A 17,255-nucleotide genomic window follows, 5' to 3' on the forward strand; every position below is an offset into this window, starting at 1 on the left:
TAGATGCCAGTTGTAAGTCCAGGTCTCCTATACTTCTGACCAAGAGATGACAAATCTTGAGTTTCTATGAGCCCCACTCTTTGGGTTCAGTAATTCTCTATAAAGGCTCACAGAACTCACGAAGTCACTTTACTTCCTATTACTGGTTTGTTATAGAAGTTACAACCCAGGAACAGCCAAATGGAAGACATGCACAGGACAAGGTATAGAGGAAGGGCATTGCCCTCTCTAGATGCCCACCCTCCTAGCACCTTCGTGTGTTCACCAATCCAGAAGCTCTTTGAACTCTGTAACTTAGGGGTTTTATGGCGTTTCCATTACATAGTCATGGTTGACTACATCACTGGTCATTGGTGATTAGTTCAATCTCCATCCCTTCTTCCCTCCCCAGAAATGGGGCAGGGGCTGAAAGTTCATTCCTCAAATTTCATGGTTGGTTCCCCTGGCAACCACCAGCCCTCATCCTGAAGCTCTCTAGGGGCCCACCAAGAGTCATCACATTTGCCTAAACTCAAGTATGATTGAAAATGGGCTTATAATAATGAACAAGAGACACTCTTCTCATTCCTATTGCCCAGGAGATTCCAAAGGTTTTAGAAACTCTGTGCTAGGAACTGGGAATGAAGAACTTATTTTTATTTTTTTAAGACAGAGTCTCACTCTGTCACCCAGGCTGGAGTGCAGTGGCTCAATCTCAGCTCATTGCAACCTCCGCCTTTCTGGTTAAAGCGATTCTCATGCCTCAGTCTCCTGAGTAGCTGGGATTACAGGTGTACGTCACGACATCCGGCTAATTTTTGTATTTTTAGTAGAGATGGGGTTTCACCATGTTGGCCAGGCTGGTCTTAAACTCCTGACTCCAGTTGTGTCCGGAGTTGGTTCCTTCCAGTGGGTTCTTGGTCTCACTGACTTCAAGAATGAAGCCGCGGACCTTTGCGGTGAGTGTTACAGCTCTTAAAGGTGGCACGGAGCCAAAGAGTGAGCAGCAGCAAGATTTATTGTGAAGAGTGAAAGAACAAAGCTTCCACAGCGTGGAAGGGGACCCGAGTGGGTTGCCGCTGTTGGCTGGGGGTGGCCAGCCTTTATTCCCTTATTTGTCCCCGCCTATGTCCTGCTGATTGGTACATTTTACAGAGTGCTGATTGGTGCGTTTACAATCCTTTAGACACAGAGTGCTGATTGGCGCATTTTTACAGAGTGCTGATTGGTGCATTTACAGTCCTTTGGCAAGACACAGGGTGCTCATTGGTGCATTTTTACAGAGTGCTGATTGATGCATTTACAATCCTTTAGCTAGACACAGGGCGCTGATTGGTGCATTTACAATTCTCTACCTAGACAGAAAAGTTCTCCAAGTCCCCACTCGACCCAGGAAGTTCAGCTGGCTTCACCTCTCACAAGTGATCTGCCTGCCTGGGCCTCCCAAAGTGCTGAGATTACAGGCATGAGCCACAATGCCTGGCTTTATATTTCTTATTATATCATAAAATCACAGTGGAGTTGGATGGGGGTGAGGGAGGGCAGTCTGTGAAAGAGAGAGGCTCTAAAGTCCAAATGAGGGCAGAACGTGGACTTCTGTGGCCCTGAGGAGTGGGTTGGGTTGGGTACTATGGGGTGATTTGATTGGACAGGTTCTGATGAGTCTGGTAGTGGGTACCTCAGGAGCCATGAGGACATTTAAATGTCACAGTGTCACAGAAAAGATAGAAGATTGTTCCCTAACTTGGGTAGTGGCATGAGAAAGTGGGTCTGTTGTTGGGAATAAGGTAGGGTCGGATGGTGGTTTTTGAGGGTGCCAAGAAATGTCTTTATAAGGTTTCAAATGTACGTAGATGTAGAAGGAAGAATGGTGCTATTCTAAAGTTTTTTTGAAGTGAAAAACAAAAATAATGTAATTTAAAGATACAAATAATTTCCATAAACATATAACAATCCATAGAGAAGAGGGTAATCTCCTTCTGGTGACATTAATTGAAATACTTTATGCCAGATTGGATGAAATCTATGTTTAAATTACTGGTATTAGTATTTTGGTATTTTCCCTTTAGTAAGATAATCTTGATAACCTTGATTTGCTTTTTGTGTCCTGATTACCTTGACATTAATATCTTGAAATAGAAAAACTGTGGTTCTTGCTTTGGTAGCACATATACTAAAACTAGAACAATAAAGACATTAACATGGCCCCTGTCGAAGGATGACATGCAAATTTGTGAAATGTTTCATATTTTTTAAAACAAAATTATGGCTTGTATATTTTTAAAACTTTGTATTATGCAAAACTTCTTGAGAACAAATAATTATGGGAACTTTTAAATACATGCAAAAATAGAATAGGATAATAAACTTCCCATCTACATTTATTTATTTATTTATTTAATTTTTGAGGTGGAGTCTCGCTCTGTCACCCAGGCTAGAGTGCAGTGGTGTGATCTTGGCTCACTGCAACCTCCACCTCCTGGGTTCAAGCAATTCTCCCTGCCTCAGCCTCCTGAGTAGCTGGGATTACAGGCATTTGCCACCATCCCCGGCTAATTTTTCTATTTTTAGTAGAGATGGGGTTTCACATGTTTGCCAGGCAGGTCTCAAACCCCTGATCTCAAGCGCCCCGCCCACCTTGGCCTCCTAAAGTGCTGGGATTACAGGCATGAGCCACCGCGCCCGGCTGGTTTTTAAGACATGAAATTTCAGAATGTTTGTTTTCAAGAAAGAAAGCCCAATTGCCTCAATGCTTTATTTGAGGACAGAGCCTGAGGCACAGGAGAATAGCACGGTGGGACATTACTGGCACCATTTGCCAACACAGCCCACACGCAGCAACAGCACATTTTGTTGGTTTTGCCAGTGTTGATGCTCAGATCCCTCTGTGGCCACCGATAGCCGGCACCTGTGTCAAAGGTGGCTACCTCAGTTAAGACACAAACCAAAAATTCTAATTATATAGTAGTTTCTGTGGTATCAGCCACGTGTACAACAGGTACTCAGGTGTCATTTGCTTTTTCTTCTACCACAAGAGTGGCCTTGGACTCGTGTGTCCGTTGGGTGATGGTTGAGGTTGCTCTGAGCCAGTCCCCTCCCCTGGTCCACTCAGTGGAAGCTGTGTATGCCCACATGGCACTGTATGGACACCAGTTTGTGTTTTTTTTAAAAACATTGCTATTTTTAGATTTGCTTTCAGAATGCGACCTATGGGGCAGAGGACCCAGGAATGTATAGCTTCTACCTCATTGCCTCATTCTCAGGGATATCCAAGCCTCACTGCCTTGAGAAATTAAGAGACAGTTCCAGCAGGTACTGTCTTACTTGATGACCATAAATTCTATAATCATTGCTAATAATAGAGTGTTTTGTTCAAGCCGCTTAAATTTGTTTATTTTTTCCTCTCGGCAAGCCTAACATCATCATCCTCAAAAGCATGGTTGCCTGTGAATTTCCTTTTGGATAGATGTAACACTATTTAATTTCGCCCATCCATTCATCTATCCAAGCATCCAGTAAACATTTATCGAGTACCTATTATGTGCTGAGTACTTTTTTAGATGCTGGAGGGACAATGATTAATAAGATAATCTTTCTTTACAGAGTTCACATTCGGTGAGAGAGGAAAGTTGGACATTAAAACAGATAGTAATGTGGTGAGCTAAGTGCAGCTATAAAGTTATGTACAACTTATCAGGAGAACCGTTATCTAAGGCATCCAGTTCACAGAAGGGAGGAGAGAACACCATGTAGGCAAGGGGAATTTCACTATTATTGCCATATATCCAAGGCCAAGAGTGGTGAGAGAATGGGCTGGAGATGTAACAAAGGTGCTCTGTGACGGAGTTTGAACTTCAGTTTGTTGGTGAGGTGTGGGGAAGTCTGTGAACGGGATTCGAACAGTTGAGTGGCATGATTATATTTGTGTTCTAGAAGAATCCCTCTGGTGGCTCTGTGCAATGTGGTTTTCAGGGAGTGAGGACTGGAGACAGAGTAGATAAGTGAGAATGCTGAGGGCCCTAATGATTCGTTCATGCATTTCATTTAGTAAACATTTATTGAGCACTTACTATGGACCATGCCCTGTTATAGTCATTTGGAATTTATTTTCACATAGATAAACAGAAGAGATAAATAGTAGTAGCTTTTTTGGGATAAATAGATACCAAATAAATCACAGTGTTCGCTTTGATCATGACAAACTTTTGAATACATGTTTTCTAGAGGAATATATTGATTTGGTGGTATTTTTATTTTGGATTTGGATCAGTCAGCACTAACATAAAAAATGGCCTCTTTCATGGTGCAAATTAGTAAGGCTTTAGTTTCAGCTCTTGAATTTTTCCAAGACTCATTATTCCAGTCTGTAGATTATTCTGAGCTTTAGACTCTCATTTTCTGCTCATTAGCACCTCAAAGAATGGAGAGGAAGGAAGAGAGAGAAACTTCAGTCTGACTTGCTACTTGTTAGAAGATTTGGTAAAGAAGGTGATGAAATTAATATTTAGTTTTCAAAATCAGGTTACAGATTGTTTTTGGGCTTGTTCTTGCCTGCAGTTCTTGCTTTCTCTCAACCATAGCTAACTTGCTGTCTGGATATATCTGAGTGTATTTGCCTCATGCACAATGAAGGGTAGGATTAACCTTGGAAATTTGGTGTGGGCAAATAGCCCAAGAATTAATACATTTAATAATACATTTAATTATTTTACCAGTCACACTGGTTATTTGCAGTGTCAAAGCAGTTACCTTGGTATGATATAAGGACATGGAATTAATTTTGTTTTTTATAATCTTTGTGTGTATGTGGGGTGGGTGGTGAGGACGGAATCTTGCTCTGTCGCCCTGGCTGGAGTGCAGAGGCTCAATCTTGGCTCACTGCAACCTCCACCTCACAGATTCAAGTGGTCCTCCTGCCTCAGCCTCCCAGGTAGCTGGGATTACAGGTGTCTGCCACCACACCTGGCTAACTTTTTGTATTTTTAGTAGAGATGGGGTTTCACCATGTTGGTGAAACTCCTGACCTCAAGTGATCCACCTACCTCAGCCTCCCAAAGTGCTGGGATTACAGGCCTGAGCCACCATGCCAGGCTTGTTGTTTGTAATTTGATATCTTGCTACTTGAACTTTGTTAGTATAGTTTAGAAGTAGGAACTTTAAAATGAAAACAAACACCGCCCAGGACATTGAAGAAATAACTGTACTCACTTCATAGGGTTGTCAGGAGGGTTAAATGAGTTAATATAAGCAAAGACTAAGGTCCAGCACATAGTAAATGTCATATAAACACTGGTCATTTTTATTGATTTTACTTTGAAAGTCAATTAGAATTTGCATGAAAGTAACAAGCAATAAGTGAAAATCATGATAGTACTAGATAATATAAGACATCATGAGGCCGGATGTGGTGGCTCATGCCTGTAATCCTAGCACTTTGGGAGGCCAAGGTGGGCGTATCACCTGAGGTCAGGAGTTCAAGACCAGCCTGGCCAACAACATGGTGAAACCCCATCTCCACAAAAATACAAAAATTAGCCAGGCATGATGGCCGGTGCCTGTAATCTCAGCTACTTAGGAGCCTGAGGCGGGAGAATCGTTTGAACCTGCGAGGCCGAGATCGCACCATTGCACTCCAGCTTGGGTGACAGAGTGAGACTCTGTCTCAAAAAAAAAAAAAAAAAAAAAAAAAATCACAACAGACTAGATAACACTCTATGATGTCACCTTTTACTTCACTAAGAACACATTTAATGTAGACTATATACATTTTTAAATGCTCTGGTTCAAGGAAAGTTAAAAGTGTTTGTAGTTATTGGTCTACATTTGAGAAATACTTGTTATGAACTGAGGAATAGGCAAATCCAGCATTTGGGCCACAACTTTTCTTTGATAGTTCCCCAGATAATAGGCTGAAGAGCATATGCAGAGATATAAAAGTCAATGAATAAGTGAATAGCTGAATCTGTTGAACACTATGCTCACAGTTTCTAGTTCAAGACAAATGAAACATTAACGTAAGTTGTTCTGGATTTTCTAAGTGAAGAATTCTACCCTTCCTTAAGTTAAAAGATTTATAACCTTTTCAATAGCAGTATGTATTCTGCAATTCAGCAGCTTTCCTTTCTGTGATTTTGAAGACCATCTTTTGAAGATGCAGAATTTAGAATTCCTGCTTGGGGGCATTTCTTCAATTCAGTGAGCCATTCATGAGATTCAACCAATGGAAACATTAAACACAATGAGTGTGAGGAACTGAAAGTGCTTTGTTTTTTGGTTGCAGTGACTTCTAATTGAAGCAAACCAGCTATACATGTGGATGGTCATGACTTTATAATTACAATTAAAATATTTTCAGTAGAAGACTGAGGCCTCAGGGAAAGCATCGTATGAAATAGAGAATAATCACCAGATGCGATTATGGGCCCTTTTTCCTAGTGGGTAATGATTTCTTTGCCTCTAGCTGTGAGTTGGCAAATGGACTCTGTCATTTTGGGTATCTGTTGGAAGAAAGAAAAGGAAGGAACAGAACGATGAGAGAAACAGTTCATAAGAAAAAAAGAGAAAAAGATCTTGAGCAGATAGGCAAGTAGAAGTAAAAATCCTCACTGTTTGAGGCCTCCAGACCTTGTTGAACCATGTTACTATTGTAGCATTACACCTGCAATGTGTCTGCAGGTGTTCTGGATGTTTTGAAACTCATTTGATGTAGAAGCGTTTCTTGATGTCAAGTTATGTTGGATTTGGCATCATTATTCTCTCTACAACAGTAGAGTAAAGGCTGGAGAGTATTGAAAGGCTAATGTTTTTTTTGGTGATGTCTGCCTTAGTTAAAATAGCTACTATTAGGTGATAGAAATGAAGGTATTTAGCACAGACAACGGTTTTATTATGTTTTGTCTTTTAGATGTGGATTTCTCTACTTTTTTTTTTTGTTTTGTTTGAGATGAAGTCTCGCTCTGCCGCCCAGGCTGGAGTGCAGTGGAGCGATCTCAGCTCACTGCAACCTCCGCCTCCCGGGTTCAAGCAATTCTGCCTCAGCCTCCTGAGTAGCTGGGATTACAGGCAGGCGCCACCATGCCTGGCTAATTTTTCTGTATTTTTAGTAGAGACGGGGTTTCACCATGTTGGCCAGGCTGGTCTCAAACTCCTGACCTTGTGATCCACCTGCCTTGGCCTCCCAAAGTGCTGGGATTACAGGCATAAGCCACCGCACCTGGCCTTTTTTTATTTTATTTTATTTTAAGAGACAGGGTGTTGCTCTGTCACCTAGGCTGGAGTGCAATGGCATGATCATAGCTCACTGCAGCCTGCAACTCCTGGGCTCAAACAATCCTTTCACCCCAGCTTCTCAAAGTGTAGCAGCTGGGACTATAGGCACAGACCACCACACCCAGCACATTTTTACAATTTTTTTGTAACAAAAAAGGGAGGCTTCTATTTGTTGCCCAGGCTGGTCTTGAATTCATGGCCTCAAGCGATCTTCCTGTGTCGGCCTCCAAAAGTGCTGAGATTACAGATGTGAGCCACCACACCTGGCCTCTACTTAACAGGCACTACCAAGAAAGTAGGAATGACTGCCCTAAGGGGAATTAGCTTTTACTCCTTACTGATGGGGATTTCCTGCCTCCACTACTAGAGAAACCCACATTTCCATGTTTTACATTCAGTACTCACCAAGCATTTCCAAGTGCCTGGCACTGTGCTTGTCTCATCCACAGATGCTCTGCCAGTAGAAAATGGAATGGTTTTAATTGAGAAGACATGAGGAGGACTTCTATTTCTTAATTGGAGTCTATAAGCAAACTTCAAAAGAATCTTTCAGCTTCTCATTGGTTTAAAAATTATGACACTGTCTATTATATGTTTTGCATAACTTTAAATCTTCTTTTAGTCATATTGTATTGTTTTCTTTTTTGAGATTTGGGGGGGTCTTGCTGTGTTGCCCAGGCTGCCCTTGAACTCCTGGACTCAAGCTATCCTCCTCCCTCAGCCTCCCAAGAAGCTGGGGATACAGGCATGTGGCATAGTCAAATTGTTTTGCAAAAGTGTTAGCTGCTTGAGATTTTAGGCAGATTGGAAGGCGTCGATCACTTCTTTTCTCCAAAGTGTAAAATGGAATAATTGCTGGAATTGGATGTCAGTTTGTTTTTATTCTAGACACTATGAAACATGACTAATGATGCCAGGAATATTTGAGTCAGCATGTGAAAAGGAAAAAGCAATGAGTTGTTTCTGCCCAGTGATGAGAGCCAATTAAGCAGGGGAAGGCAAGCTAATGTTGGTGTGGGCCGCAGCAATGAAGATTTTGTCTGTCTTGTTCTGTATGTGTAGGACTCATGATAATTACAAGAGGGCATGCAATATCAGCAGAATACAGTTTAGGAATGAAGAATCAGGAGACACTGAGTTTCCTGCCTAGGAAAATTTTCTGTGTGAGACTAGCCACTGGTGTTGAACTATGTGCTAGGAAGCATTTTACTCTATTGTTATACATTATGAACTAATCATCTGTTTAAGATTTTTCTGGTGGCGATTGCCTATTTAAAAAAACAAACAGATTTAAAAACATTGCAAAAGTGAAGTATTGCAAAAATAATAATGCTTTCCTAGATGCACCATGAACTTCTTCCTGAAATTAGTTGTGATTAGGCAGCTCACTGCCCTTTCACATGTGCTATTTTGAGATCTCATTATTTGGTGCTATAATGATTGATTTTGCTAATATATATTAGTAAATTTGTTGCCAAGCTTCTCTTAAGCCTCTGGAATATGGCTATTATTGACATTACCTGGTAATTTTTTAAAAATAATTTTTTCTAGACATATATATGTACACATATATATTTACATATATATATATATATATATATTTGTTTTTTTTTTTTTTTGAGACAGGGTCTCAGTCTGTCACCCAGGTTGGAGTACAGCAGCACAGTCTTGGCTCATTGCAACCTCGCCTCTTGGGCTCAAGTGATCCTCCCACCTCAGCCTCCCAAGTAGCTACAACTACAGGCACATGCCAACAAGCGAGCCTATTTTTATATTTTTTTGTAGAGATGGGGATTTGTCATGTTGCTCAGGCTGGTCTCCAACTTTTGGGCTCAAGCAATCTGCCTGCCTCAGCCTCCCAAAGTGGTGGGATTACAAGCATGAGCCACTGCATCCCGCCTAGATTTTTTATATATGTTTTAAAAACAACCTAGGCAAGTCTTTAAAAAGTCACAGTTTTTGGCTTTTAAAAAATTTTTATTTTTTGCAACAGTCTCGCTCTGTCAGCCAAGGCTGGAGTGCACAGGTGTGATCTCGGCTCATTGTCACCTCTGCCTCCTGGGTTCAAGTGATTCTCCTGCCTCAGCCTTCCCAGTAGCTGGGATTACAGGCGTGAACACCACCACCTGTAATCAGCCTGGCTAGTTTTTGTATTTTTAGTAGAGATGGGGTTTCACCATGTTGGCCAGGCTGGTCTTGAACTGCTGACCTCAAGTGATCCACCTGCCTTGGCCTCCCAAAGTGCTGGAATTACAGGTGTGAGCCACTGTGCCCAGCCACTTTGTGGCTTTTAATATTTGTGTGTTTTCAAGCTTGTGAAAAAACTTTAAAGTTGGTTGCGTGATTTGATTTGAAAGCTAAAATAAATCGAATGGTTTCCTTCATAAGAGATAGTTAACTAATTTAAAGGTAGCTATTTGTACTCTACAAGAAATAGTATTTTTCAATAATGTTCACTAATTATTCACAGATATTTCACTAATAATCCACTAATGTCATTATAATAGGGTAGCTGGCTGGGTGGGGGTAATTTCCATAGGACATTTTTCTATACATGTCATCTTTCCAGGGAACATTGATAATTACACTGCTATACTTGGATGTTGATCCCAACCTGGACAGTCTAAGGATAAAAGGGCACTGGGCTGTCTATCCTAGGATATGGTGGTGATAATGAATGGGCTAGACAATAGCTGACAGGAGCCCTAAGGACCTTCTGAGGTAGAGCCTCAGATTTTTTATCTTTTCCTTCTGTCATAGTTGTCTAGATGGTATCGAGATCTTGCAGAAGATGATGGGTTGAGGTTGGTCTGGAATTTGACTTTCTTCTTCAGGGGCCTTGTCAACAATAGTTACTGTTCAATGTGGTAGCCACTAGCCACATGTGGCTGTTTGAATTTAATAAATTAACGACAGTGAGATATAATTAAAACAATATTTAAATTACAAATTCCTTAGTTGCACTAACCATATTGCCAGGGCTCAAAAAAACTGCATATGGCTAGTGGTGAACATAGCAATACAAGTTCTGCTGGACACTGACATCTGTAGAGGCATGGTGGATTGTCCAAGGTCACATGGCTAGTCAGTGCAAACCAAGTGTTTGGACTAGTTTAGCAGTTATTCTTTTATGTCACGCAGGCTTTCAGTTTTGGGTGTTACAACTTGAACTAAAAAATTTGTCCCTGGCATGCCACATTCTTCTTCCAAACTGTGAGAAACTCAATGACAGAGTTAGAAATTAGTTATTACTACATAATTTTAGTTTTACAAATATCTGCAATTCATCTTAGGCTGTTTTTTTGTGTGTATGCATGTGTGTGTATATGCATATGTGTGTGTGTGTGTGTGTGTGTGTGTGTATCACATGTGGTATGGTGAGAGTTTGCCACCTGTGCCATACATACATTGCTAACCTGGTATATATGATACACAAACCATAGATATATATGGGATCTAGAATTGCAGGTTATTGCAGTTGGACAGGACTTTTGAAGGTATCGAGCTTAACCTTGTACATATGTATAATACTCCTGACAAGGTTTTTGATAGTGAGAGACCTGCCTTATAAAAGAGTTCACTTCTTTCCACAACTTCAAATTGATCTTGGAATTTTCTTTATATCAAGCAAAAATGTTTCTTCCTATAATTTCTATACATTGTTCCCAGTTGGCTCAGAGGAAAACATTTATTCCCTCCGACATATGCAGCCTTGCCAATATTTGAAGTCTGTTTTCCTGTCATTCTTATGTCTTTTCTCCTATAGGATAAGCAGACCTACTTCCTTCAGCTTTTCCTTATGTGACATGTTTGCAAACTGCTCACCACCCTGCTTGCTTCTTCCTGGACTGACTCCAGGGGATGGCTCAGATCTGTGTAACTGAACATTTCGCCTTTCATGTGAATGGATGTCATGCTAGATACATTTGGAAAATCTGAATAAGTCTTTCTTGAGGCAAAAAATGGCTACCAGTATCCACGTGTAGGAAATATATTGATTTACTTTTCTTTGGTAAGAGGAAATGTAGTTGTCTGTAATAAATGTGTTATTTTTATAATCAGAAACTATTATACCATTTTAATAAAATTTAATTAAAAGTAATACCCCTCTTTATAATTACTGGATTGGGTAGAGTTTAGGTCTAGTGGATGGGAAAAAAAAAAACAACAGTGTTCCTGATCTTCCTCCCTCCTTTTTTCCCTCCCTTCATTCCATCCATTGAGTAATCTTTGTGTGCCTGTTATATGTTACTAACTATGGCACTAGGGTCACAATGTTGAAGAAGAGAGTGGTTTCTTTCATGGTGAGAGGCATGAAATGAGTGATTTAATTATTCCGGCAGTGGGAAGGATGCAGTAGAACTCTGTTCAGATCTCCACAATAACTTACGAATTACATGATCCTCAGTAGGTCTTTCATTCTATTCTTGTTTTTGAATTTCTGAAATGGCAATGATACTTGGAGTAGCTTCCTTATAGGATTGTTGTAAGACTTAGAAATAAAATTATAGGTGAGATTTCTATAAAGATCATGGTTAGGCCAGGCGTGGTGGCTCACACCTGTAATCCCAGCACTTTGGGAGGTCGAGGTAGGCAGATCACTTGAGGTCGGGAGTTCGAGACGAGCCTGACCAACATGGAGAAACCCCATCTCTACTAAAAATACAAAATTAGCTGGGCATGGTGACACACACCTGTAATCCCAGCTACTTGGGAGGCTGAGGCAGGAGAATTGCTTGAATCTGGGAGGCAGAGTTTGCAGTGAGCCGAGATCACGCCATTGTACTTCAGTCTGGGCAACAAGAACGAAACTCCATCTCAAAAAAAAAAAAAAAAAAAAAATCATGGTTAAGATTTTAGGTAGGGCATGGTGGCTCATGCCTGTACTCCCAGCATTTTGGGAGGCTGAGGCGGGATGATCACTTGAAGCCAGGAGTTTGAGACCAATTTTGGCAACATAACAAGACCTGCTCTACAATTTTTTTTTTTTTTAATTAGGTGTAGTCCTAGCTACTTGAGAGGCTGAGGCAGGAGGATCGCTTGAACCCAGGAGTTGGAGGCTGCAGTGAGCTCTGATTGCACCACACACTCTAGCCTGGGCAACAGAGTGAAACCCCATCTCTTAAAGAAAAAAGAAAAGAAAGATCATGATTGTTGTTGCTATTGTTATTGATGAATAATACTTTCTTGGGGAGGTAGTGTGGCTGATCTTCCACGCTAAGTTCCCTTTTCTTTTTCACCTATTTCTGCCTTATGTGATTCTTTTGCCATTTTCTTATGAAATTTTTCTAACATACAGAAAAGTTGGAAGAGTGTTAAGTGAGCACCCACATACCACCACTTAGTTTCTACCATTTACATTTTACTTGCTTTATCACATATCTCTCCATCCCTCTGTCATTAGCCAGTGTTTACGAACTTGTATTTACAGAGAAAGATGCATGCTAGTTATTTTCCCTGGGAAATGGAGCCCTTCCTGCTATGATTTTGTTCATCTTCTTGGCAGTGATAGTGATGGTTATGATGATGACAGAGTAGCCAGCACAAAGCAGCACACTATTAACTCATTCAGTCTTCTAACAACACTAGAAGACAAGTGCTAAAGTGCTAAAATTAATTTCTGTTTTACAGAAGAGGAAACTGAGGCACAGAGAGGTTAAATCATCTACCCAATATTACACAGTTCCTGAGGGGCTAAGTCAGAAATCTGGTAATCACTTGAGTAAGCCTTGTTTGTTTGCTTGCTTTTAATCTGTAAAATCAGTGAAAAAAGAAGTAAGACACCATTTAGGAATAGGAAAAATAACTACTGCAGCTCTTTGTGATTCAGGTTGGTTTAATGACTACTGTGTGGCAATTGTACCAAGTGTTGGGTTTGTGCAGGTGGTTAAGTCAGGGTCTCTCCTCTCAAGCCAGTCTAATGGACAGAGCCACTATGAGTTGTTGGACTGATGTTTTAATATAAATAACCGTACTGAAATTGTTAGAAATGAAGGGTTTCAGTAAAGGAGAGTTACCTAATTGTACTTAAGAGAAACATTTATACATAAACAGTTACTATTTTGGGGTTTCTGTGAGAAGATTAATTATTCCAGCAAATGAGTACTACCTATTTGGAAATGTCTTACTGTTTATAAGTAAATATGTTACTTATTTCCTTTTGCCTTAGCAGAGAAAAATAATTTGGGGAGAAATACACCCAGGAAACCTTAAAATATATTCCGATTAATGGTAACTCTTAGACTATTTATGGTAAGGTGTATCTAATTACATTTCACAAGGCACTTTAAAAAATATTGTCCCTTCAAGTTTTTTCCCTTTATTTCTCTCCATGATTTTGTCTAAATTTACCAGCAAGTCACAAAAAAATGAAAATTAAAACCCTACTGGGGACTAGGAGCTCGCTGAATTGGCTTACATCATTGTAAGCATGGACATATTTCTGTGCGTTGCTGTCCCCAAGCCCATGTGCTGTAAGAATATGCATTGTCGGGACGGCGGTGCAAGGAGAAACATCCTGGAGAGGATGTACAGGATACAGAAACAAGTGACTGCTGTGACATCATTAGTCAACATTGGTTGAGTGACAGAGTAAATAAGGCATCGTCTGTTATAAATGATTGACACCGCTGAAAATTTAGAAACATCTTGCTCCAATAGCAGCATTATCTTCTTTGGACTATGCAAATCTTTTTAAATTAAAAATTCAAGTTAAAAGAAACTATTTTTAATTGACCCTCATTGTGGCCATTCCTTGATCAATATCTCTGAATAAGACTGTTAACTGAACAATGCATCATCTGGCAGAAATAGAGATAATGACAGTTTTGTTTTCACTTATTTTTCTTGTTACAAAATTTAAAAGTAACATCAATTTTAAAAGTCTTTTTGTTATACATAAGTTACATTTTGGGACCTTCTTTAATGATTGCTCATATAGTATTGCTCGCTTTTTGAATCAGTGATCTGCCTAAGCATTTGCAAGTCACTCTTAGCATTCCTCAAAAGTTGCTGTTATAAATGATAATTTTACATAGAGGATGGAGGAAATGAGAAAATTGCATTTGTCTTCCTATTGAAGTAAGACATAAGCAAGTGGAAAGGTGGTTTCCAGCCGGGGAATGAAGCCTGTTGTTCATGCTGTTGTGTGTTAACTTGTCCACTTGGATGGCTCCTAGGATCATGCGGGTCCTTGTGACTTCCATATGTCACAGATCTTGCATACAGTTTCTGTGCCTTGCCCTCCTCCCAGTCTTTTCTGCCCTGTGGTTATTTCTCTACTGTCACTGAAGGGTGGCACTCAAGCTTTTCCTTATATGAGATTCGTCCCCTTCAGGGTATGCGGATTCCCTGTGAAAAAGCTGAGCAGGTTTATTTTGACAGCACTACCTGGAGGGCTTGCCCCATTTCTTTTCAGGAAAATTTAAAATTATTCTGCTATTTTTTTTTAAGACTGTCTACTTCATTTTATAAGCCACAACATTATAAATACATCTAAATTTAATAGTAGAATTATAACATTGCTTTCAAAATTTCTCACTGGGTCACAGAATTACAGAGCTGAAAGAGACCTTCACCAGAAGCAAAACCATCCTGGGAAAATAAATATCATGTTTTAATTTTTTTTTTCCTTTTTTTTTTTTTTTGAGATGGAGTTTTGCTCTTGTCACCCAGGCTGGGGTGCAGCGGCATGATCTTGGCTCACTGCAACCTCTGGCTTCTGGGTTCAAGCGATTCTCCTGTGTCAGCCTCCCGAGTAGCTGGGATTACAGGCACCCACCACCACGCCCCGCTAATTTTTGTATTTTTAGTAGAGACGGGGTTTCACCATGTTGGCCAGGCTGGTCTCAAACTGCTGACCTCAAGTGATTTGCCCGCCTCGGCCTCCCAAAGTGCTGGGATTACAGGCGTGGGCCACCATGCCTGGCCGTTTTAATCTTAAGGTAGTTTCACTAACTCATGGTAACTTCGTTTATTTTTTTGTATTAACAACCTTTGCTGTCAGTAGAAAAGTACACTTTTCTACTTCTAAAACGGCCACGGAATAATAATGGAGCCACAGCGTCCTTAGAGATGGGCATTTTTCACTCCATGCAGAGATGCGGAAATGGCTCAGCGAGGACAAGGGGCTCACCCAGCATTGCATGGCTATTTAATGGCAGAGTAGGGATGAGAACCTGTCTTCTGATTGCCCGTCCAGTGTCTTCTGTAACACATGGGGCCATTTATTTTAAGCCATCTAGTCCCCAGCTGATTAACAATTTTCATGTACAACCTAGCTCATAAAAGCGGCATCTTGGAGGAGGTTGTCATTCAGCAAACACTTATTGAGGGGGGATACCAAGATGAAGATGATGAGACACTGTCCTACCCTCAGGGGGCTAAAACTCCAGAAAAGGTTTGCAGCCATATTTACAGCTAAGTGCCGCAAAAAATTAAGCATTCTTAAGGTTCTTTCTAGCTCAGTCATTTGAACTTCTTTTCCCAAAAAAACCCCTTTATTTCCCCAACTCCACAAAAGCAAGTCTTTCTTGGTTAAGCCCTCATACAAGGGGAAGTGCTGGTGTCTGCCAAGGGGGCCTTGCAGGCTGTTGGGCTAATTGTGGTCCAAATCCCCTTTCAAGAGGGCATCTTCAAGCAGGTGGTCAGAATAAAATTCTTGATGGTGTTGGTAAATGGCAGCAAGTAGAGCATGGGGGACAAGCAGTCAATAGGAATGGGGACATCTGGTGCATGGGGTGGGGCAGATAGGGAGTCTGAAGGGGTAGAGGGTAAGCAGTCAAAGTTGTGGCCGTAGCTGCCAAACAAAGGGTGTTTTTACATGCACTTTTGCCACTGGTTATCTAAGGAATCTGCCATCACAGTGCCTGTGAAGAGGCCATTATTTGACACATGAGGGTTTTCAGTCAAGTGAATAGCATGGTATTCACTGGGCTGCTTAGAGAAATGCTGTTATCTGGATAAAGGATGGTGGTGTCTGGATTAACTCTAGTATAGTTTCTTCCTTGGGACATCATCTCTTTTCCACTAATGGACTCCTAGGTATTCCATCACTCAGCTTAATTTTCTCGGAGAATACATGAAACGTGAAATCTTAATTTTAGACATCTAAAATTGGGCAAATAAGCTTTTTAACATATACATAGATTTAAAATACATTTAGGTTTATTTTCATTCAAATAGCACATGCTTTCTGTGTTTGTGTGTGCATGTGCATGCAGTGAGGGGAGATACTGACATCTTTTCTGGATTATCATTTAATATTGATGTTATTTAATGCAAATTTGGAGGATTTAAGAATATTAGAGGGGAAAAGATTACATTTTCTAAAGAATTAGAAAAGGAGCCATATCTCTGAATGTTGGGTTACTGCAAAAGAGGAACAACTGGGTAAAGAACTATTTAAAAATTAATGAACAAGGTAATTTTATATTTTTCTGGTATGGGTGGAATTTTGTACTTCCTATAGTAAGACCTAGTGATGTCATGACTAGCACCTCTTCCACCAAGAGCTCTCAACTAGGGATAATTCATTTGTTTGTATTCAGAATTCACAACTATGATAAGCCTTTTTGATGACCAGTGGCAAAGGAACATCATCGGTCATGAAAACTCACAAATAGATAAATTAGCAAGTATATTAAAGTAATGGATATTTCTCTTGTCCCCCAAAGGTTTCACATACAGGTGTGTCATGAGTGTCCTTGATTCTAGTTAATCCGTTTCTTGTGTAAAGTGCTTACAGTGATAAATCAATGTGGGTTTTAATTACCAACTAGCCTGTTAGTGGGTGGGAAGAAGTTTGTTTTCCAAAGCTTGGTGTTAGCAAGTCCTGTTTATGTGATAATCATATGCAGATGACACAGGCTAGCTATGTTCTGGCTATGGGAATAGAAGATTTAGATCAGACGACTATCTTCTTTATACGAGACACTGTGCTGTGTGAAGTGTGACATGAACAAGCCCTTCCAGAATCATGCAAATTATTGCTCCCCATGCGAAGACTT

The 17,255-nt window shown here is 40.4% G+C and overlaps 2 protein-coding genes and 1 pseudogene across 17 annotated transcripts in view; 2 read left to right on the top strand and 1 right to left on the bottom strand.

Moving 5' to 3' along the window:
• Nucleotides 1-17,255, bottom strand: part of CMAH (cytidine monophosphate-N-acetylneuraminic acid hydroxylase-like) — a 374,208-nt gene that overhangs the window by 301,429 nt on the left and 55,524 nt on the right. The gene's annotated exons all lie outside the window — the stretch shown is intronic.
• Nucleotides 1-17,255, top strand: part of CARMIL1 (capping protein regulator and myosin 1 linker 1) — a 342,528-nt gene that overhangs the window by 102,218 nt on the left and 223,055 nt on the right. The window lies entirely within an intron of this gene.
• Nucleotides 2,133-2,232, top strand: LOC115935110 (uncharacterized; annotated as a pseudogene).

This window comes from Gorilla gorilla, chromosome 5 (genome assembly GCF_029281585.2).
Source record: "Gorilla gorilla gorilla isolate KB3781 chromosome 5, NHGRI_mGorGor1-v2.1_pri, whole genome shotgun sequence".
Lineage (NCBI taxonomy): Eukaryota > Metazoa > Chordata > Mammalia > Primates > Hominidae > Gorilla > Gorilla gorilla.